The sequence below is a fragment of the Engystomops pustulosus genome, chromosome 1, assembly GCF_040894005.1.
Source record: "Engystomops pustulosus chromosome 1, aEngPut4.maternal, whole genome shotgun sequence".
In the NCBI taxonomy this organism is placed as follows: Eukaryota; Metazoa; Chordata; class Amphibia; order Anura; family Leptodactylidae; genus Engystomops; species Engystomops pustulosus.
Window position 1 is genome coordinate 172,954,201 of NC_092411.1, and position 27,824 is coordinate 172,982,024.

A 27,824-nucleotide genomic window follows, 5' to 3' on the forward strand; every position below is an offset into this window, starting at 1 on the left:
AGAATGGCCGTTGACAGCAGCTGTTCAATTTGAACCTTCTTTTACCATCTTTGACAGAGAAACTAACACAATTTTCAGATTCAAAAAGGTCAACGGAACTTGGGATTCCCAGCCAGTCTCCCATGCTGGTACTTGCCAAGCCTTAAGCTGCATTGCTGCTGCGATCTGACGAGAGCAGGCACATTCAGCTTAGAATGGCCGTTGACAGCAGCTGTTCAATTTGAACCTTCTTTTACTATCTCATAGAGAAACTAACACAATTTTCAGGTTCAAAAAGGTCAACGGAACTTGGGATTCCCAGCCAGTCTCCCATGCTGGTACTTGCCAAGCCTTAAGCTGCATTGCTGCTGCGATCTGACGAGAGCAGGCACATTCAGCTTAGAAAGGCCGTTGACAGCAGCTGTTCAATTTGAACCTTCTTTTACCATCTTTGACAGGGAAACTAACACAATTTTCAGGTTCAAAAAGGTCAACAGAACTTGGGATTCCCAGCCAGTCTCCCATGCTGGTACTTGCCAAGCCTTAAGCTGCATTGCTGCTGCGATCTGACGAGAGCAGGCACATTCAGCTTAGAATGGCCGTTGACAGCAGCTGTTCAATGTGAACCTTCTTTTACTATCTCATAGAGAAACTAACACAATTTTCAGGTTCAAAAAGGTCAACGGAACTTGGGATTCCCAGCCAGTCTCCCATGCTGGTACTTGCCAAGCCTTAAGCTGCATTGCTGCTGCAATCTGACGAGAGCAGGCACATTCAGCTTAGAATGGCAGTTGACAGCAGCTGTTCAATTTGAACCTTCTTTTACCATCTTTGACAGAGAAACTAATACAATTTTCAGGTTCAAAAAGGTCAACGGAACTTGGGATTCCCAGCCAGTCTCCCATGCTGGTACTTGCCAAGCCTTAAGCTGCATTGCTGCTGCAATCTGACGAGAGCAGGCACATTCAGCTTAGAATGGCAGTTGACAGCAGCTGTTCAATTTGAACCTTCTTTTACCATCTTTGACAGAGAAACTAATACAATTTTCAGGTTCAAAAAGGTCAACGGAACTTGGGATTCCCAGCCAGTCTCCCATGCTGGTACTTGCCAAGCCTTAAGCTGCATTGCTGCTGCGATCTGACGAGAGCAGGCACATTCAGCTTAGAATGGCCGTTGACAGCAGCTGTTCAATTTGAACCTTCTTTTACCATCTTTGACAGGGAAACTAACACAATTTTCAGGTTCAAAAAGGTCAACAGAACTTGGGATTCCCAGCCAGTCTCCCATGCTGGTACTTGCCAAGCCTTAAGCTGCATTGCTGCTGCGATCTGACGAGAGCAGGCACATTCAGCTTAGAATGGCCGTTGACAGCAGCTGTTCAATGTGAACCTTCTTTTACTATCTCATAGAGAAACTAACACAATTTTCAGGTTCAAAAAGGTCAACGGAACTTGGGATTCCCAGCCAGTCTCCCATGCTGGTACTTGCCAAGCCTTAAGCTGCATTGCTGCTGCAATCTGACGAGAGCAGGCACATTCAGCTTAGAATGGCAGTTGACAGCAGCTGTTCAATTTGAACCTTCTTTTACCATCTTTGACAGAGAAACTAATACAATTTTCAGGTTCAAAAAGGTCAACGGAACTTGGGATTCCCAGCCAGTCTCCCATGCTGGTACTTGCCAAGCCTTAAGCTGCATTGCTGCTGCGATCTGACGAGAGCAGGCACATTCAGCTTAGAATGGCCGTTGACAGCAGCTGTTCAATTTGAACCTTCTTTTACTATCTCATAGAGAAACTAACACAATTTTCAGGTTCAAAAAGGTCAACGGAACTTGGGATTCCCAGCCAGTCTCCCATGCTGGTACTTGCCAAGCCTTAAGCTGCATTGCTGCTGCGATCTGACGAGAGCAGGCACATTCAGCTTAGAATGGCCGTTGACAGCAGCTGTTCAATTAGAACCTTCTTTTACCATCTTTGACAGAGAAACTAACAAAATTTTCAGATTCAAAAAGGTCAACGGAACTTGGGATTCCCAGCCAGTCTCCCATGCTGGTACTTGCCAAGCCTTAAGCTGCATTGCTGCAGCGATCTGACGAGAGCAGGCACATTCAGCTTAGAATGGCCGTTGAAAGTAGCTGTTCAATTTGAACCTTCTTTTACTATCTCATAGAGAAACTAACACAATTTTCAGGTTCAAAAAGTTCAACGGAACTTGGGATTCCCAGCCAGTCTCCCATGCTGGTACTTGCCAAGCCTTAAGCTGCATTGCTGCTGCGATCTGATGAGAGCAGGCACATTCAGCTTATAATGGCCATTGACAGCAGCTGTTCAATTTGAACCTTCTTTTACTATCTTTGACAGGGAAACTAACACAATTTTCAGGTTCAAAAAGGTCAACGGAACTTGGGATTCCCAGCCAGTCTCCCATGCTGGTACTTGCCAAGCCTTAAGCTGCATTGCTGCTGCGATCTGACGAGAGCAGGCACATTCAGCTTAGAATGGCCATTGACAGCAGTTGTTCAATTCGAACCTTCTTTTACCATCTTTGACAGAGAAACTAACACAATTTTCAGGTTCAAAAAGGTCAACGGAACTTGGGATTCCCAGCCAGTCTCCCATGCTGGTACTTGCCAAGCCTTAAGCTGCATTGCTGCTCTGATCTGACGAGAGCAGGCACATTCAGCTTAGAATGGCCGTTGACAGCAGCTGTTCAATTTGAACCTTCTTTTACCATCTTTGACAGAGAAACTAACACAATTTTCAGGTTCAAAAAGGTCAACGGAACTTGGGATTCCCAGCCAGTCTCCCATGCTGGTACTTGCCAAGCCTTAAGCTGCATTGCTGCTGCGATCTGACGAGAGCAGGCACATTCAGCTTAGAATGGCCGTTGACAGCAGCTGTTCAATTTGAACCTTCTTTTACTATCTCATAGAGAAACTAACACAATTTTCAGGTTCAAAAAGGTCAACGGAACTTGGGATTCCCAGCCAGTCTCCCATGCTGGTACTTGCCAAGCCTTAAGCTGCATTGCTGCTGCGATCTGACGAGAGCAGGCACATTCAGCTTAGAATGGCCGTTGACAGCAGCTGTTCAATTTGAACCTTCTTTTACTATCTCATAGAGAAACTAACACAATTTTCAGGTTCAAAAAGGTCAACGGAACTTGGGATTCCCAGCCAGTCTCCCATGCTGGTACTTGCCAAGCCTTAAGCTGCATTGCTGCTCCGATCTGACGAGAGCAGGCACATTCAGCTTAGAATGGCCGTTGACAGCAGCTGTTCAATTTGAACCTTCTTTTACCATCTTTGACAGAGAAACTAACACAATTTTCAGGTTCAAAAAGGTCAACGGAACTTGGGATTCCCAGCCAGTCTCCCATGCTGGTACTTGCCAAGCCTTAAGCTGCATTGCTGCTGCGATCTGACGAGAGCAGGCACATTCAGCTTAGAATGGCCGTTGACAGCAGCTGTTCAATTTGAACCTTCTTTTACTATCTCATAGAGAAACTAACACAATTTTCAGGTTCAAAAAGGTCAACGGAACTTGGGATTCCCAGCCAGTCTCCCATGCTGGTACTTGCCGAGCCTTAAGCTGCATTGCTGCTGCGATCTGACGAGAGCAGGCACATTCAGCTTAGAATGGCCGTTGACAGCAGCTGTTCAATTTGAACCTTCTTTTACTATCTCATAGAGAAACTAACACAATTTTCAGGTTCAAAAAGGTCAACGGAACTTGGGATTCCCAGCCAGTCTCCCATGCTGGTACTTGCCAAGCCTTAAGCTGCATTGCTGCTGCGATCTGACGAGAGCAGGCACATTCAGCTTAGAATGGCCGTTGACAGCAGCTGTTCAATTTGAACCTTCTTTTACCATCTTTGACAGGGAAACTAACACAATTTTCAGGTTCAAAAAGGTCAACAGAACTTGGGATTCCCAGCCAGTCTCCCATGCTGGTACTTGCCAAGCCTTAAGCTGCATTGCTGCTGCGATCTGACGAGAGCAGGCACATTCAGCTTAGAATGGCCGTTGACAGCAGCTGTTCAATGTGAACCTTCTTTTACTATCTCATAGAGAAACTAACACAATTTTCAGGTTCAAAAAGGTCAACGGAACTTGGGATTCCCAGCCAGTCTCCCATGCTGGTACTCGCCAAGCCTTAAGCTGCATTGCTGCTGCGATCTGACGAGAGCAGGCACATTCAGCTTAGAATGGCCGTTGACAGCAGCTGTTCAATTTGAACCTTCTTTTACCATCTTTGACAGAGAAACTAACACAATTTTCAGGTTCAAAAAGGTCAACGGAACTTGGGATTCCCAGCCAGTCTCCCATGCTGGTACTTGCCAAGCCTTAAGCTGCATTGCTGCTGCGATCTGACGAGAGCAGGCACATTCACCTTAGAATGGCCGTTGACAGCAGCTGTTCAATTTGAACCTTCTTTTACTATCTCATAGAGAAACTAACACAATTTTCAGGTTCAAAAAGGTCAACGGAACTTGGGATTCCCAGCCAGTCTCCCATGCTGGTACTTGCCAAGCCTTAAGCTGCATTTCTGCTGCGATCTGACGAGAGCAGGCACATTCAGCTTAGAATGGCCGTTGACAGCAGCTGTTCAATTTGAACCTTCTTTTACCATCTTTGACAGAGAAACTAACACAATTTTCAGATTCAAAAAGGTCAACGGAACTTGGGATTCCCAGACAGTCTCCCATGCTGGTACTTGCCAAGCCTTAAGCTGCATTGCTGCTGCGATCTGACGAGAGCAGGCACATTCAGCTTAGAATGGCCGTTGACAGCAGCTGTTCAATTTGAACCTTCTTTTACCATCTTTAACAGAGAAACTAATACAATTTTCAGGTTCAAAAAGGTCAACAGAACTTTGGATTCCCAGCCAGTCTCCCATGCTGGTACTCGCCAAGCCTTAAGCTGCATTGCTGCAGCGATCTGACGAGAGCAGGCACATTCAGCTTAGAATGGCCGTTGAAAGTAGCTGTTCAATTTGAACCTTCTTTTACTATCTCATAGAGAAACTAACACAATTTTCAGGTTCAAAAAGTTCAACGCAACTTGGGATTCCCAGCCAGTCTCCCATGCTGGTACTTGCCAAGCCTTAAGCTGCATTGCTGCTGCGATCTGATGAGAGCAGGCACATTCAGCTTATAATGGCCATTGACAGCAGCTGTTCAATTTGAACCTTCTTTTACTATCTTTGACAGGGAAACTAACACAATTTTCAGGTTCAAAAAGGTCAACGGAACTTGGGATTCCCAGCCAGTCTCCCATGCTGGTACTTGCCAAGCCTTAAGCTGCATTGCTGCTGCGATCTGACGAGAGCAGGCACATTCAGCTTAGAATGGCCGTTGACAGCAGTTGTTCAATTCGAACCTTCTTTTACCATCTTTGACAGAGAAACTAACACAATTTTCAGGTTCAAAAAGGTCAACGGAACTTGGGATTCCCAGCCAGTCTCCCATGCTGGTACTTGCAAAGCCTTAAGCTGCATTGCTGCTCCGAACTGACGAGAGCAGGCACATTCAGCTTAGAATGGCCGTTGACAGCAGCTGTTCAATTTGAACCTTCTTTTACCATCTTTGACAGAGAAACTAACACAATTTTCAGGTTCAAAAAGGTCAACGGAACTTGGGATTCCCAGCCAGTCTCCCATGCTGGTACTTGCCAAGCCTTAAGCTGCATTGCTGCTGCGATCTGACGAGAGCAGGCACATTCAGCTTAGAATGGCCGTTGACAGCAGCTGTTCAATTTGAACCTTCTTTTACTATCTCATAGAGAAACTAACACAATTTTCAGGTTCAAAAAGGTCAACGGAACTTGGGATTCCCAGCCAGTCTCCCATGCTGGTACTTGCCAAGCCTTAAGCTGCATTGCTGCTGCGATCTGACGAGAGCAGGCACATTCAGCTTAGAATGGCCGTTGACAGCAGCTGTTCAATTTGAACCTTCTTTTACTATCTCATAGAGAAACTAACACAATTTTCAGGTTCAAAAAGGTCAACGGAACTTGGGATTCCCAGCCAGTCTCCCATGCTGGTACTTGCCAAGCCTTAAGCTGCATTGCTGCTGCGATCTGACGAGAGCAGGCACATTCAGCTTAGAATGGCCGTTGACAGCAGCTGTTCAATTTGAACCTTCTTTTACCATCTTTGACAGGGAAACTAACACAATTTTCAGGTTCAAAAAGGTCAACAGAACTTGGGATTCCCAGCCAGTCTCCCATGCTGGTACTTGCCAAGACTTAAGCTGCATTGCTGCTGCGAACTGACGAGAGCAGGCACATTCAGCTTAGAATGGCCGTTGACAGCAGCTGTTCAATGTGAACCTTCTTTTACTATCTCATAGAGAAACTAACACAATTTTCAGGTTCAAAAAGGTCAACGGAACTTGGGATTCCCAGCCAGTCTCCCATGCTGGTACTTGCCAAGCCTTAAGCTGCATTGCTGCTGCAATCTGACGAGAGCAGGCACATTCAGCTTAGAATGGCAGTTGACAGCAGCTGTTCAATTTGAACCTTCTTTTACCATCTTTGACAGAGAAACTAATACAATTTTCAGGTTCAAAAAGGTCAACGGAACTTGGGATTCCCAGCCAGTCTCCCATGCTGGTACTTGCCAAGCCTTAAGCTGCATTGCTGCTGCGATCTGACGAGAGCAGGCACATTCAGCTTAGAATGGCCGTTGACAGCAGTTGTTCAATTTGAACCTTCTTTTACTATCTCATAGAGAAACTAACACAATTTTCAGGTTCAAAAATGTCAACGGAACTTGGGATTCCCAGCCAGTCTCCCATGCTGGTACTTGCCAAGCCTTAAGCTGCATTGCTGCTGCGATCTGACGAGAGCAGGCACATTCAGCTTAGAATGGCCGTTGACAGCAGCTGTTCAATTTGAACCTTCTTTTACTATTTTTATAGAGAAACTAACACAATTTTCAGGTTCAAAAAGGTCAAAGGAACTTGGGATTCCCAGCCAGTCTCCCATGCTGGTACTTGCCAAGCCTTAAGCTGCATTGCTGCTGCAATCTGACGAGAGCAGGCACATTCAGCTTAGAATGGCAGTTGACAGCAGCTGTTCAATTTGAACCTTCTTTTACCATCTTTGACAGAGAAACTAATACAATTTTCAGGTTCAAAAAGGTCAACGGAACTTGGGATTCCCAGACAGTCTCCCATGCTGGTACTTGCCAAGCCTTAAGCTGCATTGCTGCTGCGATCTGACGAGAGCAGGCACATTCAGCTTAGAATGGCCGTTGACAGCAGCTGTTCAATTTGAACCTTCTTTTACTATCTCATAGAGAAACTAACATAATTTTCAGGTTCAAAAAGGTCAACGGAACTTGGGATTCCCAGCCAGTCTCCCATGCTGGTACTTGCCAAGCCTTAAGCTGCATTGCTGCTGCGATCTGACGAGAGCAGGCACATTCAGCTTAGAATGGTTGTTGACAGCAGCTGTTCAATTTGAACCTTCTTTTACCATCTTTGACAGAGAAACTAACACAATTTTCAGGTTCAAAAAGGTCAACAGAACTTGGGATTCCCAGCCAGTCTCCCATGCTGGTACTTGCCAAGCCTTAAGCTGCATTGCTGCTGCGATCTGACGAGAGCAGGCACATTCAGCTTAGAATGGCCGTTGACAGCAGCTGTTCAATTTGAACCTTCTTTTACTATCTCATAGAGAAACTAACACAATTTTCAGGTTCAAAAAGGTCAACGGAACTTGGGATTCCCAGCCAGTCTCCCATGCTGGTACTTGCCAAGCCTTAAGCTGCATTGCTGCTGCGATCTGACGAGAGCAGGCACATTCAGCTTAGAAAGGCCGTTGACAGCAGCTGTTCAATTTGAACCTTCTTTTACCATCTTTGACAGGGAAACTAACACAATTTTCAGGTTCAAAAAGGTCAACAGAACTTGGGATTCCCAGCCAGTCTCCCATGCTGGTACTTGCCAAGCCTTAAGCTGCATTGCTGCTGCGATCTGACGAGAGCAGGCACATTCAGCTTAGAATGGCCGTTGACAGCAGCTGTTCAATGTGAACCTTCTTTTACTATCTCATAGAGAAACTAACACAATTTTCAGGTTCAAAAAGGTCAACGGAACTTGGGATTCCCAGCCAGTCTCCCATGCTGGTACTTGCCAAGCCTTAAGCTGCATTGCTGCTGCAATCTGACGAGAGCAGGCACATTCAGCTTAGAATGGCAGTTGACAGCAGCTGGTCAATTTGAACCTTCTTTTACCATCTTTGACAGAGAAACTAATACAATTTTCAGGTTCAAAAAGGTCAACGGAACTTGGGATTCCCAGCCAGTCTCCCATGCTGGTACTTGCCAAGCCTTAAGCTGCATTGCTGCTGCAATCTGACGAGAGCAGGCACATTCAGCTTAGAATGGCAGTTGACAGCAGCTGTTCAATTTGAACCTTCTTTTACCATCTTTGACAGAGAAACTAATACAATTTTCAGGTTCAAAAAGGTCAACGGAACTTGGGATTCCCAGCCAGTCTCCCATGCTGGTACTTGCCAAGCCTTAAGCTGCATTGCTGCTGCGATCTGACGAGAGCAGGCACATTCAGCTTAGAATGGCCGTTGACAGCAGCTGTTCAATTTGAACCTTCTTTTACCATCTTTGACAGGGAAACTAACACAATTTTCAGGTTCAAAAAGGTCAACAGAACTTGGGATTCCCAGCCAGTCTCCCATGCTGGTACTTGCCAAGCCTTAAGCTGCATTGCTGCTGCGATCTGACGAGAGCAGGCACATTCAGCTTAGAATGGCCGTTGACAGCAGCTGTTCAATGTGAACCTTCTTTTACTATCTCATAGAGAAACTAACACAATTTTCAGGTTCAAAAAGGTCAACGGAACTTGGGATTCCCAGCCAGTCTCCCATGCTGGTACTTGCCAAGCCTTAAGCTGCATTGCTGCTGCAATCTGACGAGAGCAGGCACATTCAGCTTAGAATGGCAGTTGACAGCAGCTGTTCAATTTGAACCTTCTTTTACCATCTTTGACAGAGAAACTAATACAATTTTCAAGTTCAAAAAGGTCAACGGAACTTGGGATTCCCAGCCAGTCTCCCATGCTGGTACTTGCCAAGCCTTAAGCTGCATTGCTGCTGCGATCTGACGAGAGCAGGCACATTCAGCTTAGAATGGCCGTTGACAGCAGCTGTTCAATTTGAACCTTCTTTTACTATCTCATAGAGAAACTAACACAATTTTCAGGTTCAAAAAGGTCAACGGAACTTGGGATTCCCAGCCAGTCTCCCATGCTGGTACTTGCCAAGCCTTAAGCTGCATTGCTGCTGCGATCTGACGAGAGCAGGCACATTCAGCTTAGAATGGCCGTTGACAGCAGCTGTTCAATTTGAACCTTCTTTTACCATCTTTGACAGAGAAACTAACACAATTTTCAGGTTCAAAAAGGTCAACGGAACTTGGGATTCCCAGCCAGTCTCCCATGCTGGTACTTGCCAAGCCTTAAGCTGCATTGCTGCTGCGATCTGACGAGAGCAGGCACATTCAGCTTAGAATGGCCGTTGACAGCAGCTGTTCAATTTGAACCTTCTTTTACTATCTCATAGAGAAACTAACACAATTTTCAGGTTCAAAAATGTCAACGGAACTTGGGATTCCCAGCCAGTCTCCCATGCTGGTACTTGCCAAGCCTTAAGCTGCATTGCTGCTGCGATCTGACGAGAGCAGGCACATTCAGCTTAGAATGGCCGTTGACAGCAGCTGTTCAATTTGAACCTTCTTTTACTATTTTTATAGAGAAACTAACACAATTTTCAGGTTCAAAAAGGTCAACGGAACTTGGGATTCCCAGCCAGTCTCCCATGCTGGTACTTGCCAAGCCTTAAGCTGCATTGCTGCTGCGATCTGACGAGAGCAGGCACATTCTGCTTAGAATGGCCGTTGACAGCAGCTGTTCAATTTGAACCTTCTTTTACCATCTTTGACAGAGAAACTAATACAATTTTCAAGTTCAAAAAGGTCAACGGAACTTGGGATTCCCAGCCAGTCTCCCATGCTGGTACTTGCCAAGCCTTAAGCTGCATTGCTGCTGCGATCTGACGAGAGCAGGCACATTCAGCTTAGAATGGCCGTTGACAGCAGCTGTTCAATTTGAACCTTCTTTTACTATCTCATAGAGAAACTAACACAATTTTCAGGTTCAAAAAGGTCAACGGAACTTGGGATTCCCAGCCAGTCTCCCATGCTGGTACTTGCCAAGCCTTAAGCTGCATTGCTGCTGCGATCTGACGAGAGCAGGCACATTCAGCTTAGAATGGCCGTTGACAGCAGCTGTTCAATGTGAACCTTCTTTTACTATCTCATAGAGAAACTAACACAATTTTCAGGTTCAAAAAGGTCAACGGAACTTGGGATTCCCAGCCAGTCTCCCATGCTGGTACTTGCCAAGCCTTAAGCTGCATTGCTGCTGCAATCTGACGAGAGCAGGCACATTCAGCTTAGAATGGCAGTTGACAGCAGCTGTTCAATTTGAACCTTCTTTTACCATCTTTGACAGAGAAACTAATACAATTTTCAGGTTCAAAAAGGTCAACGGAACTTGGGATTCCCAGACAGTCTCCCATGCTGGTACTTGCCAAGCCTTAAGCTGCATTGCTGCTGCGATCTGACGAGAGCAGGCACATTCAGCTTAGAATGGCCGTTGACAGCAGCTGTTCAATTTGAACCTTCTTTTACTATCTCATAGAGAAACTAACATAATTTTCAGGTTCAAAAAGGTCAACGGAACTTGGGATTCCCAGCCAGTCTCCCATGCTGGTACTTGCCAAGCCTTAAGCTGCATTGCTGCTGCGATCTGACGAGAGCAGGCACATTCAGCTTAGAATGGTCGTTGACAGCAGCTGTTCAATTTGAACCTTCTTTTACCATTTTTGACAGAGAAACTAACACAATTTTCAGGTTCAAAAAGGTCAACGGAACTTGGGATTCCCAGCCAGTCTCCCATGCTGGTACTTGCCAAGCCTTAAGCTGCATTGCTGCTGCAATCTGACGAGAGCAGGCACATTCAGCTTAGAATGGCCGTTGACAGCAGCTGTTCAATTTGAACCTTCTTTTACTATCTCATAGAGAAACTAACACAATTTTCAGGTTCAAAAAGGTCAACGGAACTTGGGATTCCCAGCCAGTCTCCCATGCTGGTACTTGCCAAGCCTTAAGCTGCATTGCTGCTGCGATCTGACGAGAGCAGGCACATTCAGCTTAGAATGGCCGTTGACAGCAGCTGTTCAATTTGAACCTTCTTTTACCATCTTTGACAGGGAAACTAACACAATTTTCAGGTTCAAAAAGGTCAACAGAACTTGGGATTCCCAGCCAGTCTCCCATGCTGGTACTTGCCAAGCCTTAAGCTGCATTGCTGCTGCGATCTGACGAGAGCAGGCACATTCAGCTTAGAATGGCCGTTGACAGCAGCTGTTCAATGTGAACCTTCTTTTACTATCTCATAGAGAAACTAACACAATTTTCAGGTTCAAAAAGGTCAACGGAACTTGGGATTCCCAGCCAGTCTCCCATGCTGGTACTTGCCAAGCCTTAAGCTGCATTGCTGCTGCAATCTGACGAGAGCAGGCACATTCAGCTTAGAATGGCAGTTGACAGCAGCTGTTCAATTTGAACCTTCTTTTACCATCTTTGACAGAGAAACTAATACAATTTTCAGGTTCAAAAAGGTCAACGGAACTTGGGATTCCCAGCCAGTCTCCCATGCTGGTACTTGCCAAGCCTTAAGCTGCATTGCTGCTGCGATCTGACGAGAGCAGGCACATTCAGCTTAGAATGGCCGTTGACAGCAGCTGTTCAATTTGAACCTTCTTTTACTATCTCATAGAGAAACTAACACAATTTTCAGGTTCAAAAATGTCAACGGAACTTGGGATTCCCAGCCAGTCTCCCATGCTGGTACTTGCCAAGCCTTAAGCTGCATTGCTGCTGCGATCTGACGAGAGCAGGCACATTCAGCTTAGAATGGCCGTTGACAGCAGCTGTTCAATTTGAACCTTCTTTTACTATTTTTATAGAGAAACTAACACAATTTTCAGGTTCAAAAAGGTCAACGGAACTTGGGATTCCCAGCCAGTCTCCCATGCTGGTACTTGCCAAGCCTTAAGCTGCATTGCTGCTGCGATCTGACGAGAGCAGGCACATTCAGCTTAGAATGGCCGTTGACAGCAGCTGTTCAATTTGAACCTTCTTTTACCATCTTTGACAGGGAAACTAACACAATTTTCAGGTTCAAAAAGGTCAACAGAACTTGGGATTCCCAGCCAGTCTCCCATGCTGGTACTTGCCAAGCCTTAAGCTGCATTGCTGCTGCGATCTGACGAGAGCAGGCACATTCAGCTTAGAATGGCCGTTGACAGCAGCTGTTCAATGTGAACCTTCTTTTACTATCTCATAGAGAAACTAACACAATTTTCAGGTTCAAAAAGGTCAACGGAACTTGGGATTCCCAGCCAGTCTCCCATGCTGGTACTTGCCAAGCCTTAAGCTGCATTGCTGCTGCAATCTGACGAGAGCAGGCACATTCAGCTTAGAATGGCAGTTGACAGCAGCTGTTCAATTTGAACCTTCTTTTACCATCTTTGACAGAGAAACTAATACAATTTTCAGGTTCAATAAGGTCAACGGAACTTGGGATTCCCAGACAGTCTCCCATGCTGGTACTTGCCAAGCCTTAAGCTGCATTGCTGCTGCGATCTGACGAGAGCAGGCACATTCAGCTTAGAATGGCCGTTGACAGCAGCTGTTCAATTTGAACCTTCTTTTACTATCTCATAGAGAAACTAACATAATTTTCAGGTTCAAGAAGGTCAACGGAACTTGGGATTCCCAGCCAGTCTCCCATGCTGGTACTTGCCAAGCCTTAAGCTGCATTGCTGCTGCGATCTGACGAGAGCAGGCACATTCAGCTTAGAATGGTCGTTGACAGCAGCTGTTCAATTTGAACCTTCTTTTACCATCTTTGACAGAGAAACTAACACAATTTTCAGGTTCAAAAAGGTCAACAGAACTTGGGATTCCCAGCCAGTCTCCCATGCTGGTACTTGCCAAGCCTTAAGCTGCATTGCTGCTGCGATCTGACGAGAGCAGGCACATTCAGCTTAGAATGGCCGTTGACAGCAGCTGTTCAATTTGAACCTTCTTTTACTATCTCATAGAGAAACTAACACAATTTTCAGGTTCAAAAAGGTCAACGGAACTTGGGATTCCCAGCCAGTCTCCCATGCTGGTACTTGCCAAGCCTTAAGCTGCATTTCTGCTGCGATCTGACGAGAGCAGGCACATTCAGCTTAGAATGGCCGTTGACAGCAGCTGTTCAATTTGAACCTTCTTTTACCATCTTTGACAGAGAAACTAACACAATTTTCAGATTCAAAAAGGTCAACGGAACTTGGGATTCCCAGACAGTCTCCCATGCTGGTACTTGCCAAGCCTTAAGCTGCATTGCTGCTGCGATCTGACGAGAGCAGGCACATTCAGCTTAGAATGGCCGTTGACAGCAGCTGTTCAATTTGAACCTTCTTTTACCATCTTTAACAGAGAAACTAATACAATTTTCAGGTTCAAAAAGGTCAACAGAACTTGGGATTCCCAGCCAGTCTCCCGTGCTGGTACTCGCCAAGCCTTAAGCTGCATTGCTGCTGCGATCTGACGAGAGCAGGCACATTCAGCTTAGAATGGCCGTTGACAGCAGCTGTTCAATTTGAACCTTCTTTTACTATCTCATAGAGAAACTAACACAATTTTCAGGTTCAAAAAGGTCAACGGAACTTGGGATTCCCAGCCAGTCTCCCATGCTGGTACTTGCCAAGCCTTAAGCTGCATTGCTGCTGCGATCTGACGAGAGCAGGCACATTCAGCTTAGAATGGCCGTTGACAGCAGCTGTTCAATTTGAACCTTCTTTTACTATCTCATAGAGAAACTAACACAATTTTCAGGTTCAAAAAGGTCAACGGAACTTGGGATTCCCAGCCAGTCTCCCATGCTGGTACTTGCCAAGCCTTAAGCTGCATTTCTGCTGCGATCTGACGAGAGCAGGCACATTCAGCTTAGAATGGCCGTTGACAGCAGCTGTTCAATTTGAACCTTCTTTTACCATCTTTGACAGAGAAACTAACACAATTTTCAGATTCAAAAAGGTCAACGGAACTTGGGATTCCCAGACAGTCTCCCATGCTGGTACTTGCCAAGCCTTAAGCTGCATTGCTGCTGCGATCTGACGAGAGCAGGCACATTCAGCTTAGAATGGCCGTTGACAGCAGCTGTTCAATTTGAACCTTCTTTTACCATCTTTAACAGAGAAACTAATACAATTTTCAGGTTCAAAAAGGTCAACAGAACTTTGGATTCCCAGCCAGTCTCCCATGCTGGTACTCGCCAAGCCTTAAGCTGCATTGCTGCAGCGATCTGACGAGAGCAGGCACATTCAGCTTAGAATGGCCGTTGAAAGTAGCTGTTCAATTTGAACCTTCTTTTACTATCTCATAGAGAAACTAAAACAAATTTTCAGGTTCAAAAAGTTCAACGGAACTTGGGATTCCCAGCCAGTCTCCCATGCTGGTACTTGCCAAGCCTTAAGCTGCATTGCTGCTGCGATCTGATGAGAGCAGGCACATTCAGCTTATAATGGCCATTGACAGCAGCTGTTCAATTTGAACCTTCTTTTACTATCTTTGACAGGGAAACTAACACAATTTTCAGGTTCAAAAAGGTCAACGGAACTTGGGATTCCCAGCCAGTCTCCCATGCTGGTACTTGCCAAGCCTTAAGCTGCATTGCTGCTGCGATCTGACGAGAGCAGGCACATTCAGCTTAGAATGGCCGTTGACAGCAGTTGTTCAATTCGAACCTTCTTTTACCATCTTTGACAGAGAAACTAACACAATTTTCAGGTTCAAAAAGGTCAACGGAACTTGGGATTCCCAGCCAGTCTCCCATGCTGGTACTTGCCAAGCCTTAAGCTGCATTGCTGCTCCGATCTGACGAGAGCAGGCACATTCAGCTTAGAATGGCCGTTGACAGCAGCTGTTCAATTTGAACCTTCTTTTACCATCTTTGACAGAGAAACTAACACAATTTTCAGGTTCAAAAAGGTCAACGGAACTTGGGATTCCCAGCCAGTCTCCCATGCTGGTACTTGCCAAGCCTTAAGCTGCATTGCTGCTGCGATCTGACGAGAGCAGGCACATTCAGCTTAGAATGGTCGTTGACAGCAGCTGTTCAATTTGAACCTTCTTTTACCATTTTTGACAGAGAAACTAACACAATTTTCAGGTTCAAAAAGGTCAACGGAACTTGGGATTCCCAGCCAGTCTCCCATGCTGGTACTTGCCAAGCCTTAAGCTGCATTGCTGCTGCGATCTGACGAGAGCAGGCACATTCAGCTTAGAATGGCCGTTGACAGCAGCTGTTCAATTTGAACCTTCTTTTACTATCTCATAGAGAAACTAACACAATTTTCAGGTTCAAAAAGGTCAACGGAACTTGGGATTCCCAGCCAGTCTCCCATGCTGGTACTTGCCAAGCCTTAAGCTGCATTGCTGCTGCGATCTGACGAGAGCAGGCACATTCAGCTTAGAATGGCCGTTGACAGCAGCTGTTCAATTTGAACCTTCTTTTACCATCTTTGACAGGGAAACTAACACAATTTTCAGGTTCAAAAAGGTCAACAGAACTTGGGATTCCCAGCCAGTCTCCCATGCTGGTACTTGCCAAGCCTTAAGCTGCATTGCTGCTGCGATCTGACGAGAGCAGGCACATTCAGCTTAGAATGGCCGTTGACAGCAGCTGTTCAATGTGAACCTTCTTTTACTATCTCATAGAGAAACTAACACAATTTTCAGGTTCAAAAAGGTCAACGGAACTTGGGATTCCCAGCCAGTCTCCCATGCTGGTACTCGCCAAGCCTTAAGCTGCATTGCTGCTGCGATCTGACGAGAGCAGGCACATTCAGCTTAGAATGGCCGTTGACAGCAGCTGTTCAATTTGAACCTTCTTTTACCATCTTTGACAGAGAAACTAACACAATTTTCAGGTTCAAAAAGGTCAACGGAACTTGGGATTCCCAGCCAGTCTCCCATGCTGGTACTTGCCAAGCCTTAAGCTGCATTGCTGCTGCGATCTGACGAGAGCAGGCACATTCACCTTAGAATGGCCGTTGACAGCAGCTGTTCAATTTGAACCTTCTTTTACTATCTCATAGAGAAACTAACACAATTTTCAGGTTCAAAAAGGTCAACGGAACTTGGGATTCCCAGCCAGTCTCCCATGCTGGTACTTGCCAAGCCTTAAGCTGCATTTCTGCTGCTATCTGACGAGAGCAGGCACATTCAGCTTAGAATGGCCGTTGACAGCAGCTGTTCAATTTGAACCTTCTTTTACCATCTTTGACAGAGAAACTAACACAATTTTCAGATTCAAAAAGGTCAACGGAACTTGGGATTCCCAGACAGTCTCCCATGCTGGTACTTGCCAAGCCTTAAGCTGCATTGCTGCTGCGATCTGACGAGAGCAGGCACATTCAGCTTAGAATGGCCGTTGACAGCAGCTGTTCAATTTGAACCTTCTTTTACCATCTTTAACAGAGAAACTAATACAATTTTCAGGTTCAAAAAGGTCAACAGAACTTTGGATTCCCAGCCAGTCTCCCATGCTGGTACTCGCCAAGCCTTAAGCTGCATTGCTGCAGCGATCTGACGAGAGCAGGCACATTCAGCTTAGAATGGCCGTTGAAAGTAGCTGTTCAATTTGAACCTTCTTTTACTATCTCATAGAGAAACTAACACAATTTTCAGGTTCAAAAAGTTCAACGGAACTTGGGATTCCCAGCCAGTCTCCCATGCTGGTACTTGCCAAGCCTTAAGCTGCATTGCTGCTGCGATCTGATGAGAGCAGGCACATTCAGCTTATAATGGCCATTGACAGCAGCTGTTCAATTTGAACCTTCTTTTACTATCTTTGACAGGGAAACTAACACAATTTTCAGGTTCAAAAAGGTCAACGGAACTTGGGATTCCCAGCCAGTCTCCCATGCTGGTACTTGCCAAGCCTTAAGCTGCATTGCTGCTGCGATCTGACGAGAGCAGGCACATTCAGCTTAGAATGGCCGTTGACAGCAGTTGTTCAATTCGAACCTTCTTTTACCATCTTTGACAGAGAAACTAACACAATTTTCAGGTTCAAAAAGGTCAACGGAACTTGGGATTCCCAGCCAGTCTCCCATGCTGGTACTTGCAAAGCCTTAAGCTGCATTGCTGCTCCGATCTGACGAGAGCAGGCACATTCAGCTTAGAATGGCCGTTGACAGCAGCTGTTCAATTTGAACCTTCTTTTACCATCTTTGACAGAGAAACTAACACAATTTTCAGGTTCAAAAAGGTCAACGGAACTTGGGATTCCCAGCCAGTCTCCCATGCTGGTACTTGCCAAGCCTTAAGCTGCATTGCTGCTGCGATCTGACGAGAGCAGGCACATTCAGCTTAGAATGGCCGTTGACAGCAGCTGTTCAATTTGAACCTTCTTTTACTATCTCATAGAGAAACTAACACAATTTTCAGGTTCAAAAAGGTCAACGGAACTTGGGATTCCCAGCCAGTCTCCCATGCTGGTACTTGCCAAGCCTTAAGCTGCATTGCTGCTGCGATCTGACGAGAGCAGGCACATTCAGCTTAGAATGGCCGTTGACAGCAGGTGTTCAATTTGAACCTTCTTTTACTATCTCATTGAGAAACTAACACAATTTTCAGGTTCAAAAAGGTCAACGGAACTTGGGATTCCCAGCCAGTCTCCCATGCTGGTACTTGCCAAGCCTTAAGCTGCATTGCTGCTGCGATCTGACGAGAGCAGGCACATTCAGCTTAGAATGGCCGTTGACAGCAGCTGTTAAATTTGAACCTTCTTTTACCATCTTTGACAGGGAAACTAACACAATTTTCAGGTTCAAATAGGTCAACGGAACTTGGGATTCCCAGCCAGTCTCCCATGCTGGTACTTGCCAAGCCTTAAGCTGCATTGCTGCTGCAATCTGACGAGAGCAGGCACATTCAGCTTAGAATGGCAGTTGACAGCAGCTGTTCAATTTGAACCTTCTTTTACCATCTTTGACAGAGAAACTAATACAATTTTCAGGTTCAAAAAGGTCAACGGAACTTGGGATTCCCAGCCAGTCTCCCATGCTGGTACTTGCCAAGCCTTAAGCTGCATTGCTGCTGCGATCTGACGAGAGCAGGCACATTCAGCTTAGAATGGCCGTTGACAGCAGCTGTTCAATTTGAACCTTCTTTTACTATCTCATAGAGAAACTAACACAATTTTCAGGTTCAAAAATGTCAACGGAACTTGGGATTCCCAGCCAGTCTCCCATGCTGGTACTTGCCAAGCCTTAAGCTGCATTGCTGCTGCGATCTGACGAGAGCAGGCACATTCAGCTTAGAATGGCCGTTGACAGCAGCTGTTCAATTTGAACCTTCTTTTACTATTTTTATAGAGAAACTAACACAATTTTCAGGTTCAAAAAGGTCAACGGAACTTGGGATTCCCAGCCAGTCTCCCATGCTGGTACTTGCCAAGCCTTAAGCTGCATTGCTGCTGCAATCTGACGAAAGCAGGCACATTCAGCTTAGAATGGCAGTTGACAGCAGCTGTTCAATTTGAACCTTCTTTTACCATCTTTGACAGAGAAACTAATACAATTTTCAGGTTCAAAAAGGTCAACGGAACTTGGGATTCCCAGACAGTCTCCCATGCTGGTACTTGCCAAGCCTTAAGCTGCATTGCTGCTGCGATCTGACGAGAGCAGGCACATTCAGCTTAGAATGGCCGTTGACAGCAGCTGTTCAATTTGAACCTTCTTTTACTATCTCATAGAGAAACTAACATAATTTTCAGGTTCAAAAAGGTCAACGGAACTTGGGATTCCCAGCCAGTCTCCCATGCTGGTACTTGCCAAGCCTTAAGCTGCATTGCTGCTGCGATCTGACGAGAGCAGGCACATTCAGCTTAGAATGGTTGTTGACAGCAGCTGTTCAATTTGAACCTTCTTTTACCATCTTTGACAGAGAAACTAACACAATTTTCAGGTTCAAAAAGGTCAACAGAACTTGGGATTCCCAGCCAGTCTCCCATGCTGGTACTTGCCAAGCCTTAAGCTGCATTGCTGCTGCGATCTGACGAGAGCAGGCACATTCAGCTTAGAATGGCCGTTGACAGCAGCTGTTCAATTTGAACCTTCTTTTACTATCTCATAGAGAAACTAACACAATTTTCAGGTTCAAAAAGGTCAACGGAACTTGGGATTCCCAGCCAGTCTCCCATGCTGGTACTTGCCAAGCCTTAAGCTGCATTTCTGCTGCGATCTGACGAGAGCAGGCACATTCAGCTTAGAATGGCCGTTGACAGCAGCTGTTCAATTTGAACCTTCTTTTACCATCTTTGACAGAGAAACTAACACAATTTTCAGATTCAAAAAGGTCAACGGAACTTGGGATTCCCAGACAGTCTCCCATGCTGGTACTTGCCAAGCCTTAAGCTGCATTGCTGCTGCGATCTGACGAGAGCAGGCACATTCAGCTTAGAATGGCCGTTGACAGCAGCTGTTCAATTTGAACCTTCTTTTACCATCTTTAACAGAGAAACTAATACAATTTTCAGGTTCAAAAAGGTCAACAGAACTTGGGATTCCCAGCCAGTCTCCCATGCTGGTACTCGCCAAGCCTTAAGCTGCATTGCTGCTGCGATCTGACGAGAGCAGGCACATTCAGCTTAGAATGGCCGTTGACAGCAGCTGTTCAATTTGAACCTTCTTTTACTATCTCATAGAGAAACTAACACAATTTTCAGGTTCAAAAAGGTCAACGGAACTTGGGATTCCCAGCCAGTCTCCCATGCTGGTACTTGCCAAGCCTTAAGCTGCATTGCTGCTGCGATCTGACGAGAGCAGGCACATTCAGCTTAGAACGGCCGTTGACAGCAGCTTTTTAATTTGAACCTTCTTTTACCATCTTTGACAGGGAAACTAACACAATTTTCAGGTTCAAAAAGGTCAACGGAACTTGGGATTTCCAGCCAGTCTCCCATGCTGGTACTTGCCAAGCCTTAAGCTGCATTGCTGCTGCGATCTGACGAGAGCAGGCACATTCAGCTTAGAATGGCCGTTGACAGCAGCTGTTCAATTTGAACCTTCTTTTACTATCTCATAGAGAAACTAACACAATTTTCAGGTTCAAAAAGGTCAATGGAACTTGGGATTCCCAGCCAGTCTCCCATGCTGGGACTTGCCAAGCCTTAAGCAGCATTGCTGCTGCGATCTGACGAGAGCAGGCCCATTCAGCTTAGAATGGCCGTTGACAGCAGCTATTCAATTTGAACATTCTTTTACCATCTTTGACAGAGAAACTAACACAATTTTCAGGTTCAAAGAGGTCAACAGAACTTTGGATTCCCAGCCAGTCTCCCATGCTGGTACTTGCCAAGCCTTAAGCTGCATTGCTGCTGCGATCTGATGAGAGCAGGCACATTCAGCTTAGAATGGCCGTTGACAGCAACCGTTCAATTTGAACCTTCTTTTACTATCTCATAGAGAAACTAACACAATTTTCAGGTTCAAAAAGTTCAACGGAACTTGGGATTCCCAGCCAGTCTCCCATGCTGGTACTTGCCAAGCCTTAAGCTGCATTGCTGCTGCGATCTGACAAGAGCAGGCACATTCAGCTTAGAATGGCCGTTGACAGCAGCTGTTCAATTTGAACCTTCTTTTACTATCTCATAGAGAAACTAACACAATTTTCAGGTTCAAAAAGGTCAACGGAACTTGGGATTCCCAGCCAGTCTCCCATGCTGGTACTTGCCAAGCCTTAAGCTGCATTTCTGCTGCGATCTGACGAGAGCAGGCACATTCAGCTTAGAATGGCCGTTGACAGCAGCTGTTCAATTTGAACCTTCTTTTACCATCTTTGACAGAGAAACTAACACAATTTTCAGATTCAAAAAGGTCAACGGAACTTGGGATTCCCAGACAGTCTCCCATGCTGGTACTTGCCAAGCCTTAAGCTGCATTGCTGCTGCGATCTGACGAGAGCAGGCACATTCAGCTTAGAATGGCCGTTGACAGCAGCTGTTCAATTTGAACCTTCTTTTACCATCTTTAACAGAGAAACTAATACAATTTTCAGGTTCAAAAAGGTCAACAGAACTTGGGATTCCCAGCCAGTCTCCCATGCTGGTACTCGCCAAGCCTTAAGCTGCATTGCTGCTGCGATCTGACGAGAGCAGGCACATTCAGCTTAGAATGGCCGTTGACAGCAGCTGTTCAATTTGAACCTTCTTTTACTATCTCATAGAGAAACTAACACAATTTTCAGGTTCAAAAAGGTCAACGGAACTTGGGATTCCCAGCCAGTCTCCCATGCTGGTACTTGCCAAGCCTTAAGCTGCATTGCTGCTGCGATCTGACGAGAGCAGGCACATTCAGCTTAGAATGGCCGTTGACAGCAGCTGTTCAATTTGAACCTTCTTTTACTATCTCATAGAGAAACTAACACAATTTTCAGGTTCAAAAAGGTCAACGGAACTTGGGATTCCCAGCCAGTCTCCCATGCTGGTACTTGCCAAGCCTTAAGCTGCATTTCTGCTGCGATCTGACGAGAGCAGGCACATTCAGCTTAGAATGGCCGTTGACAGCAGCTGTTCAATTTGAACCTTCTTTTACCATCTTTGACAGAGAAACTAACACAATTTTCAGATTCAAAAAGGTCAACGGAACTTGGGATTCCCAGACAGTCTCCCATGCTGGTACTTGCCAAGCCTTAAGCTGCATTGCTGCTGCGATCTGACGAGAGCAGGCACATTCAGCTTAGAATGGCCGTTGACAGCAGCTGTTCAATTTGAACCTTCTTTTACCATCTTTAACAGAGAAACTAATACAATTTTCAGGTTCAAAAAGGTCAACAGAACTTTGGATTCCCAGCCAGTCTCCCATGCTGGTACTCGCCAAGCCTTAAGCTGCATTGCTGCAGCGATCTGACGAGAGCAGGCACATTCAGCTTAGAATGGCCGTTGAAAGTAGCTGTTCAATTTGAACCTTCTTTTACTATCTCATAGAGAAACTAACACAATTTTCAGGTTCAAAAAGTTCAACGGAACTTGGGATTCCCAGCCAGTCTCCCATGCTGGTACTTGCCAAGCCTTAAGCTGCATTGCTGCTGCGATCTGATGAGAGCAGGCACATTCAGCTTATAATGGCCATTGACAGCAGCTGTTCAATTTGAACCTTCTTTTACTATCTTTGACAGGGAAACTAACACAATTTTCAGGTTCAAAAAGGTCAACGGAACTTGGGATTCCCAGCCAGTCTCCCATGCTGGTACTTGCCAAGCCTTAAGCTGCATTGCTGCTCCGATCTGACGAGAGCAGGCACATTCAGCTTAGAATGGCCGTTGACAGCAGCTGTTCAATTTGAACCTTCTTTTACCATCTTTGACAGAGAAACTAACACAATTTTCAGGTTCAAAAAGGTCAACGGAACTTGGGATTCCCAGCCAGTCTCCCATGCTGGTACTTGCCAAGCCTTAAGCTGCATTGCTGCTGCGATCTGACGAGAGCAGGCACATTCAGCTTAGAATGGCCGTTGACAGCAGCTGTTCAATTTGAACCTTCTTTTACTATCTCATAGAGAAACTAACACAATTTTCAGGTTCAAAAAGGTCAACGGAACTTGGGATTCCCAGCCAGTCTCCCATGCTGGTACTTGCCAAGCCTTAAGCTGCATTGCTGCTGCGATCTGACGAGAGCAGGCACATTCAGCTTAGAATGGCCGTTGACAGCAGCTGTTCAATTTGAACCTTCTTTTACTATCTCATAGAGAAACTAACACAATTTTCAGGTTCAAAAAGGTCAACGGAACTTGGGATTCCCAGCCAGTCTCCCATGCTGGTACTTGCCAAGCCTTAAGCTGCATTGCTGCTGCGATCTGACGAGAGCAGGCACATTCAGCTTAGAATGGCCGTTGACAGCAGCTGTTCAATTTGAACCTTCTTTTACCATCTTTGACAGGGAAACTAACACAATTTTCAGGTTCAAAAAGGTCAACAGAACTTGGGATTCCCAGCCAGTCTCCCATGCTGGTACTTGCCAAGCCTTAAGCTGCATTGCTGCTGCGATCTGACGAGAGCAGGCACATTCAGCTTAGAATGGCCGTTGACAGCAGCTGTTCAATGTGAACCTTCTTTTACTACCTCATAGAGAAACTAACACAATTTTCAGGTTCAAAAAGGTCAACGGAACTTGGGATTCCCAGCCAGTCTCCCATGCTGGTACTTGCCAAGCCTTAAGCTGCATTGCTGCTGCAATCTGACGAGAGCAGGCACATTCAGCTTAGAATGGTAGTTGACAGCAGCTGTTCAATTTGAACCTTCTTTTACCATCTTTGACAGAGAAACTAATACAATTTTCAGGTTCAAAAAGGTCAACGGAACTTGGGATTCCCAGCCAGTCTCCCATGCTGGTACTTGCCAAGCCTTAAGCTGCATTGCTGCTGCGATCTGACGAGAGCAGGCACATTCAGCTTAGAATGGCCGTTGACAGCAGCTGTTCAATTTGAACCTTCTTTTACTATCTCATAGAGAAACTAACATAATTTTCAGGTTCAAAAAGGTCAACGGAACTTGGGATTCCCAGCCAGTCTCCCATGCTGGTACTTGCCAAGCCTTAAGCTGCATTGCTGCTGCGATCTGACGAGAGCAGGCACATTCAGCTTAGAATGGTCGTTGACAGCAGCTGTTCAATTTGAACCTTCTTTTACCATCTTTGACAGAGAAACTAACACAATTTTCAGGTTCAAAAAGGTCAACAGAACTTGGGATTCCCAGCCAGTCTCCCATGCTGGTACTTGCCAAGCCTTAAGCTGCATTGCTGCTGCGATCTGACGAGAGCAGGCACATTCAGCTTAGAATGGCCGTTGACAGCAGCTGTTCAATTTGAACCTTCTTTTACTATCTCATAGAGAAACTAACACAATTTTCAGGTTCAAAAAGGTCAACGGAACTTGGGATTCCCAGCCAGTCTCCCATGCTGGTACTTGCCAAGCCTTAAGCTGCATTTCTGCTGCGATCTGACGAGAGCAGGCACATTCAGCTTAGAATGGCCGTTGACAGCAGCTGTTCAATTTGAACCTTCTTTTACCATCTTTGACAGAGAAACTAACACAATTTTCAGATTCAAAAAGGTCAACGGAACTTGGGATTCCCAGACAGTCTCCCATGCTGGTACTTGCCAAGCCTTAAGCTGCATTGCTGCTGCGATCTGACGAGAGCAGGCACATTCAGCTTAGAATGGCCGTTGACAGCAGCTGTTCAATTTGAACCTTCTTTTACCATCTTTAACAGAGAAACTAATACAATTTTCAGGTTCAAAAAGGTCAACAGAACTTGGGATTCCCAGCCAGTCTCCCATGCTGGTACTCGCCAAGCCTTAAGCTGCATTGCTGCTGCGATCTGACGAGAGCAGGCACATTCAGCTTAGAATGGCCGTTGACAGCAGCTGTTCAATTTGAACCTTCTTTTACTATCTCATAGAGAAACTAACACAATTTTCAGGTTCAAAAAGGTCAACGGAACTTGGGATTCCCAGCCAGTCTCCCATGCTGGTACTTGCCAAGCCTTAAGCTGCATTGCTGCTGCGATCTGACGAGAGCAGGCACATTCAGCTTAGAACGGCCGTTGACAGCAGCTTTTTAATTTGAACCTTCTTTTACCATCTTTGACAGGGAAACTAACACAATTTTCAGGTTCAAAAAGGTCAACGGAACTTGGGATTTCCAGCCAGTCTCCCATGCTGGTACTTGCCAAGCCTTAAGCTGCATTGCTGCTGCGATCTGACGAGAGCAGGCACATTCAGCTTAGAATGGCCGTTGACAGCAGCTGTTCAATTTGAACCTTCTTTTACTATCTCATAGAGAAACTAACACAATTTTCAGGTTCAAAAAGTTCAACGGAACTTGGGATTCCCAGCCAGTCTCCCATGCTGGTACTTGCAAAGCCTTAAGCTGCATTGCTGCTGCGATCTGACGAGAGCAGGCACATTTAGCTTAGAATGGCCGTTGACAGCAGCTGTTCAATTTGAACCTTCTTTTACCATCTTTGACAGAGAAACTAACACAATTTTCAGGTTCAAAAAGGTCAATGGAACTTGGGATTCCCAGCCAGTCTCCCATGCTGGGACTTGCCAAGCCTTAAGCAGCATTGCTGCTGCGATCTGACGAGAGCAGGCCCATTCAGCTTAGAATGGCCGTTGACAGCAGCTATTCAATTTGAACATTCTTTTACCATCTTTGACAGAGAAACTAACACAATTTTCAGGTTCAAAGAGGTCAACAGAACTTTGGATTCCCAGCCAGTCTCCCATGCTGGTACTTGCCAAGCCTTAAGATGCATTGCTGCTGCGATCTGATGAGAGCAGGCACATTCAGCTTAGAATGGCCGTTGACAGCAACCGTTCAATTTGAACCTTCTTTTACTATCTCATAGAGAAACTAACACAATTTTCAGGTTCAAAAAGTTCAACGGAACTTGGGATTCCCAGCCAGTCTCCCATGCTGGTACTTGCCAAGCCTTAAGCTGCATTGCTGCTGCAATCTGACAAGAGCAGGCACATTCAGCTTAGAATGGCCGTTGACAGCAGCTGTTCAATTTGAACCTTCTTTTACTATCTCATAGAGAAACTAACACAATTTTCAGGTTCAAAAAGGTCAACGGAACTTGGGATTCCCAGCCAGTCTCCCATGCTGGTACTTGCCAAGCCTTAAGCTGCATTGCTGCTGCGATCTGACGAGAGCAGGAACATTCAGCTTAGAATGGCCGTTGACAGCAGCTGTTCAATTTGAACCTTCTTTTACCATCTTTGACAGAGAAACTAACACAATTTTCAGATTCAAAAAGGTCAACGGAACTTGGGATTCCCAGCCAGTCTCCCATGCTGGTACTTTCCAAGCCTTAAGCTGCATTGCTGCTGCGATCTGACGAGAGCAGGCACATTCAGCTTAGAATGGCCGTTGACAGCAGGTGTTCAATTTGAACCTTCTTTTACTATCTCATAGAGAAACTAACACAATTTTCAGGTTCAAAAAGGTCAGCGGAACTTGGGATTCCCAGCCAGTCTCCCATGCTGGTACTTGCCAAGCCTTAAGCTGCATTGCTGCTGCGATCTGACGAGAGCAGTCACATTCAGCTTAGAATGGCCGTTGACAGCAGCTGTTCAATTTGAACCTTCTTTTACCATCTTTGACAGTAAAACTAACACAATTTTCAGGTTCAAAAAGGTCAACGGAACTTGGGATTTCCAGCCAGTCTCCCATGCTGGTACTTGCCAAGCCTTAAGCTGCATTGCTGCTGCGATCTGACGAGAGCAGGCACATTCAGCTTAGAATGGCAGTTGACAGCAGCTGTTCAATTTGAACCTTCTTTTACTATCTCATAGAGAAACTAACACAATTTTCAGGTTCAAAAAGTTCAACGGAACTTGGGATTCCCAGCCAGTCTCCCATGCTGGTACTTGCCAAGCCTTAAGCTGCATTGCTGCTGCGATCTGACGAGAGCAGGCACATTCAGCTTAGAATGGCCGTTGATAGCAGCTGTTCAATTTGAACCTTCTTTTACTATCTCATAGAGAAACTAACACAATTTTCAGGTTCAAAAAGGTCAACGGAACTTGGGATTCCCAGCCAGTCTCCCATGCTGGTACTTGCCAAGCCTTAAGCTGCATTGCTGCTGCGATCTGACGAGAGCAGGCACATTCAGCTTAGAACGGCCGTTGACAGCAGCTGTTAAATTTGAACCTTCTTTTACCATCTTTGACAGGGAAACTAACACAATTTTCAGGTTCAAAAAGGTCAACGGAACTTGGGATTTCCAGCCAGTCTCCCATGCTGCTACTTGCCAAGCCTTAAGCTGCATTGCTGCTGCGATCTGACGAGAGCAGGCACATTCAGCTTAGAATGGCCGTTGACAGCAGCTGTTCAATTTGAACCTTCTTTTACTATCTCATAGAGAAACTAACACAATTTTCAGGTTCAAAAAGTTCAACGGAACTTGGGATTCCCAGCCAGTCTCCCATGCTGGTACTTGCAAAGCCTTAAGCTGCATTGCTGCTGCGATCTGACGAGAGCAGGCACATTCAGCTTAGAATGGCCGTTGACAGCAGCTGTTCAATTTGAACCTTCTTTTACCATCTTTGACAGAGAAACTAACACAATTTTCAGGTTCAAAAAGGTCAATGGAACTTGGGATTCCCAGCCAGTCTCCCATGCTGGGACTTGCCAAGCCTTAAGCAGCATTGCTGCTGCGATCTGACGAGAGCAGGCACATTCAGCTTAGAATGGCCGTTGACAGCAGCTATTCAATTTGAACATTCTTTTACCATCTTTGACAGAGAAACTAACACAATTTTCAGATTCAAAAAGGTCAACGGAACTTGGGATTCCCAGCCAGTCTCCCATGCTGGTACTTGCCAAGCCTTAAGCTGCATTGCTGCTGCGATCTGACGAGAGCAGGCACATTCAGCTTAGAATGGCCGTTGACAGCAGCTGTTCAATTTGAACCTTCTTTTACCATCTTTGACAGAGAAACTAACACAATTTTCAGATTCAAAAAGGTCAACGGAACTTGGGATTCCCAGCCAGTCTCCCATGCTGGGACTTGCCAAGCCTTAAGCTGCATTGCTGTTGCGATCTGATGAGAGCAGGCACATACAGCTTAGAATGGCCGTTGACAGCAGCTGTTCAATTTGAACCTTCTTTTACCATCTTTGACAGAGAAACTAAC

At 45.7% G+C, this 27,824-nt stretch overlaps 48 pseudogenes; all 48 read right to left on the minus strand.

Annotated features, from left to right (window-relative positions):
* Window positions 1-4,650: 4,650 nt before the first annotated feature.
* Window positions 4,651-4,768, minus strand: LOC140113245 (5S ribosomal RNA; annotated as a pseudogene).
* A 2,354-nt stretch (window positions 4,769-7,122) lies between these two features.
* Window positions 7,123-7,240, minus strand: LOC140113247 (5S ribosomal RNA; annotated as a pseudogene).
* A 3,303-nt stretch (window positions 7,241-10,543) lies between these two features.
* Window positions 10,544-10,661, minus strand: LOC140113248 (5S ribosomal RNA; annotated as a pseudogene).
* A 1,972-nt stretch (window positions 10,662-12,633) lies between these two features.
* On the minus strand, window positions 12,634-12,751 carry LOC140113249 (5S ribosomal RNA; annotated as a pseudogene).
* Window positions 12,752-13,393: 642 nt separating this feature from the next.
* LOC140113251 (5S ribosomal RNA) lies at window positions 13,394-13,511 on the minus strand (annotated as a pseudogene).
* Window positions 13,512-14,153: 642 nt separating this feature from the next.
* LOC140113252 (5S ribosomal RNA) lies at window positions 14,154-14,271 on the minus strand (annotated as a pseudogene).
* A 2,167-nt stretch (window positions 14,272-16,438) lies between these two features.
* Window positions 16,439-16,556, minus strand: LOC140113253 (5S ribosomal RNA; annotated as a pseudogene).
* A 1,594-nt stretch (window positions 16,557-18,150) lies between these two features.
* LOC140090602 (5S ribosomal RNA) lies at window positions 18,151-18,269 on the minus strand (annotated as a pseudogene).
* Window positions 18,270-18,720: 451 nt separating this feature from the next.
* Window positions 18,721-18,839, minus strand: LOC140092927 (5S ribosomal RNA; annotated as a pseudogene).
* Window positions 18,840-18,909: 70 nt separating this feature from the next.
* Window positions 18,910-19,028, minus strand: LOC140113036 (5S ribosomal RNA; annotated as a pseudogene).
* Window positions 19,029-19,100: 72 nt separating this feature from the next.
* Window positions 19,101-19,219, minus strand: LOC140096552 (5S ribosomal RNA; annotated as a pseudogene).
* A 70-nt stretch (window positions 19,220-19,289) lies between these two features.
* On the minus strand, window positions 19,290-19,408 carry LOC140099753 (5S ribosomal RNA; annotated as a pseudogene).
* Window positions 19,409-19,480: 72 nt separating this feature from the next.
* On the minus strand, window positions 19,481-19,599 carry LOC140093048 (5S ribosomal RNA; annotated as a pseudogene).
* Window positions 19,600-19,671: 72 nt separating this feature from the next.
* Window positions 19,672-19,790, minus strand: LOC140098868 (5S ribosomal RNA; annotated as a pseudogene).
* A 70-nt stretch (window positions 19,791-19,860) lies between these two features.
* LOC140103646 (5S ribosomal RNA) lies at window positions 19,861-19,979 on the minus strand (annotated as a pseudogene).
* A 72-nt stretch (window positions 19,980-20,051) lies between these two features.
* On the minus strand, window positions 20,052-20,170 carry LOC140106070 (5S ribosomal RNA; annotated as a pseudogene).
* Window positions 20,171-20,431: 261 nt separating this feature from the next.
* On the minus strand, window positions 20,432-20,550 carry LOC140106925 (5S ribosomal RNA; annotated as a pseudogene).
* Window positions 20,551-20,620: 70 nt separating this feature from the next.
* LOC140112969 (5S ribosomal RNA) lies at window positions 20,621-20,739 on the minus strand (annotated as a pseudogene).
* A 70-nt stretch (window positions 20,740-20,809) lies between these two features.
* LOC140099765 (5S ribosomal RNA) lies at window positions 20,810-20,928 on the minus strand (annotated as a pseudogene).
* Window positions 20,929-21,000: 72 nt separating this feature from the next.
* LOC140093170 (5S ribosomal RNA) lies at window positions 21,001-21,119 on the minus strand (annotated as a pseudogene).
* A 72-nt stretch (window positions 21,120-21,191) lies between these two features.
* On the minus strand, window positions 21,192-21,310 carry LOC140098880 (5S ribosomal RNA; annotated as a pseudogene).
* Window positions 21,311-21,380: 70 nt separating this feature from the next.
* LOC140090613 (5S ribosomal RNA) lies at window positions 21,381-21,499 on the minus strand (annotated as a pseudogene).
* Window positions 21,500-21,569: 70 nt separating this feature from the next.
* Window positions 21,570-21,688, minus strand: LOC140099776 (5S ribosomal RNA; annotated as a pseudogene).
* Window positions 21,689-21,760: 72 nt separating this feature from the next.
* On the minus strand, window positions 21,761-21,879 carry LOC140093303 (5S ribosomal RNA; annotated as a pseudogene).
* A 452-nt stretch (window positions 21,880-22,331) lies between these two features.
* LOC140112889 (5S ribosomal RNA) lies at window positions 22,332-22,450 on the minus strand (annotated as a pseudogene).
* Window positions 22,451-22,522: 72 nt separating this feature from the next.
* LOC140090624 (5S ribosomal RNA) lies at window positions 22,523-22,641 on the minus strand (annotated as a pseudogene).
* Window positions 22,642-22,711: 70 nt separating this feature from the next.
* LOC140090635 (5S ribosomal RNA) lies at window positions 22,712-22,830 on the minus strand (annotated as a pseudogene).
* Window positions 22,831-22,900: 70 nt separating this feature from the next.
* On the minus strand, window positions 22,901-23,019 carry LOC140090646 (5S ribosomal RNA; annotated as a pseudogene).
* A 72-nt stretch (window positions 23,020-23,091) lies between these two features.
* Window positions 23,092-23,210, minus strand: LOC140096563 (5S ribosomal RNA; annotated as a pseudogene).
* Window positions 23,211-23,471: 261 nt separating this feature from the next.
* On the minus strand, window positions 23,472-23,590 carry LOC140090657 (5S ribosomal RNA; annotated as a pseudogene).
* Window positions 23,591-23,660: 70 nt separating this feature from the next.
* Window positions 23,661-23,779, minus strand: LOC140104336 (5S ribosomal RNA; annotated as a pseudogene).
* A 72-nt stretch (window positions 23,780-23,851) lies between these two features.
* LOC140096574 (5S ribosomal RNA) lies at window positions 23,852-23,970 on the minus strand (annotated as a pseudogene).
* Window positions 23,971-24,040: 70 nt separating this feature from the next.
* LOC140099787 (5S ribosomal RNA) lies at window positions 24,041-24,159 on the minus strand (annotated as a pseudogene).
* A 72-nt stretch (window positions 24,160-24,231) lies between these two features.
* On the minus strand, window positions 24,232-24,350 carry LOC140093424 (5S ribosomal RNA; annotated as a pseudogene).
* Window positions 24,351-24,422: 72 nt separating this feature from the next.
* Window positions 24,423-24,541, minus strand: LOC140098891 (5S ribosomal RNA; annotated as a pseudogene).
* Window positions 24,542-24,611: 70 nt separating this feature from the next.
* LOC140103650 (5S ribosomal RNA) lies at window positions 24,612-24,730 on the minus strand (annotated as a pseudogene).
* Window positions 24,731-24,802: 72 nt separating this feature from the next.
* LOC140106077 (5S ribosomal RNA) lies at window positions 24,803-24,921 on the minus strand (annotated as a pseudogene).
* A 452-nt stretch (window positions 24,922-25,373) lies between these two features.
* Window positions 25,374-25,492, minus strand: LOC140113121 (5S ribosomal RNA; annotated as a pseudogene).
* Window positions 25,493-25,751: 259 nt separating this feature from the next.
* LOC140094620 (5S ribosomal RNA) lies at window positions 25,752-25,870 on the minus strand (annotated as a pseudogene).
* Window positions 25,871-25,942: 72 nt separating this feature from the next.
* On the minus strand, window positions 25,943-26,061 carry LOC140113490 (5S ribosomal RNA; annotated as a pseudogene).
* Window positions 26,062-26,131: 70 nt separating this feature from the next.
* LOC140113059 (5S ribosomal RNA) lies at window positions 26,132-26,250 on the minus strand (annotated as a pseudogene).
* A 72-nt stretch (window positions 26,251-26,322) lies between these two features.
* On the minus strand, window positions 26,323-26,441 carry LOC140113408 (5S ribosomal RNA; annotated as a pseudogene).
* A 70-nt stretch (window positions 26,442-26,511) lies between these two features.
* Window positions 26,512-26,630, minus strand: LOC140104137 (5S ribosomal RNA; annotated as a pseudogene).
* A 70-nt stretch (window positions 26,631-26,700) lies between these two features.
* Window positions 26,701-26,819, minus strand: LOC140103653 (5S ribosomal RNA; annotated as a pseudogene).
* Window positions 26,820-26,891: 72 nt separating this feature from the next.
* Window positions 26,892-27,010, minus strand: LOC140109435 (5S ribosomal RNA; annotated as a pseudogene).
* A 70-nt stretch (window positions 27,011-27,080) lies between these two features.
* Window positions 27,081-27,199, minus strand: LOC140113296 (5S ribosomal RNA; annotated as a pseudogene).
* Window positions 27,200-27,462: 263 nt separating this feature from the next.
* On the minus strand, window positions 27,463-27,581 carry LOC140090668 (5S ribosomal RNA; annotated as a pseudogene).
* Window positions 27,582-27,653: 72 nt separating this feature from the next.
* On the minus strand, window positions 27,654-27,772 carry LOC140112891 (5S ribosomal RNA; annotated as a pseudogene).
* Window positions 27,773-27,824: the final 52 nt, after the last annotated feature.